At 33.1% G+C, this 1809-nt stretch overlaps 1 long non-coding RNA gene across 1 annotated transcript; it reads right to left on the bottom strand.

Moving 5' to 3' along the window:
* LOC129788180 (uncharacterized) lies at positions 1-683 on the bottom strand. Its single transcript, XR_008750316.1, has 2 exons — positions 439-683; positions 1-368 (listed from the first exon to the last, which is right to left on the bottom strand). It is a non-coding gene; the product is annotated as an uncharacterized LOC129788180 (long non-coding RNA).
* Positions 684-1809: the final 1126 nt, after the last annotated feature.

The following is a 1809-nucleotide window of genomic DNA, read 5'->3' as shown; positions in this document are numbered from 1 at the left end:
TATGTTTAATTAATTTTATTTTACCAAATAACATGAACGTACATAATTTGTTATAAAACATCGTTGTGGTTATTCAGCTTAACATCAAATTCTGCTTTGGTGAATCTGCCTATTTTTTTCATTCCTTTGAATGACATAAGCCATTCATATGGTCTGATGGTTGATATTACTTCATCCGTTAGCTCCTTTGAGAAGCTCGATGGCAGCCACACCTTTTTGTTGTCCTCTATTTCGACGAGCACCTGAGGACCGTATTTTGTTTCTAATCTCTTCATAGAGATTATCGGATGATAGACGAAAGGTTCCAGTTTCGTGGCTGCCATCGATTCTGCAACTTTGTTCCCCTTGGTAAAGGCTGCTTTCAGATCCTAATAAATAAAACATTTTCTATCGTAAGAACAAACATCATAATAAGAAAAAGATATTGCATTAACTTACCATTTTTATTAGTTTTTGAAGATATACTTTGATGATTCACGAAAAGTTAACTCTTGTAGGAGTGATGATATATGTTGAAGTAGATGTGGGGCACTTAAAGATGGCTGATTTAACTCTCAAAGAGACTGATGTGGAATATGAAAATTATGGAAATAATTCAGTATTTATAACCAAATTAAGCTTACGTTGACAAAACCCCCCTCTTCTTTTCATTTCTGTGTGTGGGAAACGACTCATCATCATTCTCTCACCAAATTTTGCTGAATTGCATTGAATAGCTTCTATTGCATTTTTAAAAAAAAGTGAAGCATTGGGCCTTATTCAGCGACCAAGAAACCCTTGAAATTCGCTTGAAATCTTGAAATTTCAGTACAAAATTTAAAGATTTCAAGGGTTTCTTGGTCGCTGAATTAGGCCCATTGTGAAATTCTATAAGAAAACGTGTCTGGACAAATTTTTCATGACAATTCATTTTTATTGAGAGCTGTTGTGAAATTGTTATATTTTGCTGACTATACTTTTTCATTTGATATATTTCATTAAGTTGTGAAATTAACTCTTTGTACTTAATTGACCTTCGGAACCGCATAAAAACCTTCGGAGAACTTCGGTAAACGATTCAGAAACCGATAGCATTTTAAAAAAATATAAAGGTCGAAATCTTATTTTAAAATTCATTTACGTCATCAAAGTCGAATATTACACTTCTTAAACTTCAACAAAAAAAGTGAACGAAATGGGTATTGTGAAAGTTAAATCTAAGAAAAGCAGTAAGCAAGAGAAAAGACGAAAGCCCAAAACAACTGATTCAAAGATTGTATCACCAGAGAAAACTAAAAAAACATCTGTGGACGACAATTCTACACATGAGGATGAAAAGGATCTTCAGGGTACAGATGTCACGCCCGCTGATGCACGAGGACCCCGCAAAAGCAACGACGTTGAAATGATCGGGACATACACCCATTTCCTGAACAGCTCAAACACGAGTTACGTAACAACTGGATTTTCGGCAATAGATTTTACATCGATTGTTAAAATTTGCGTAATTAATTACTGGTTAGGTGTCGATGCAATAATTTTCAATCAAAAATCTTGGCGACTGTTTAGTGCTTGTGAAAAAATCTTAAATTCACTATTTGACTTGGAAGAACATATTGTCGTTGATAGAACAAGTTATATAAATCAGTTAAATTCATATTTGGAAAATAATTTTACAGTAGATTTCATGAACCTTAATAACTCTCCTACATTGCTTTTAACTCAAGCCGATACAACTATTTTATTAACAAAGAAAGAATTCGATAAATTGTTCTATCTCTTGGAATTCGTGAATATAACTCTTGTCTATAATAAATCTGTTGAATATTA

The sequence above is a fragment of the Lutzomyia longipalpis genome, chromosome 1 (genome assembly GCF_024334085.1).
Source record: "Lutzomyia longipalpis isolate SR_M1_2022 chromosome 1, ASM2433408v1".
Taxonomy (NCBI): domain Eukaryota; kingdom Metazoa; phylum Arthropoda; class Insecta; order Diptera; family Psychodidae; genus Lutzomyia; species Lutzomyia longipalpis.
The sequence above is the reverse complement of the archived record's forward strand: the minus strand, read 5'-3'. Positions and strand labels throughout refer to the sequence as shown.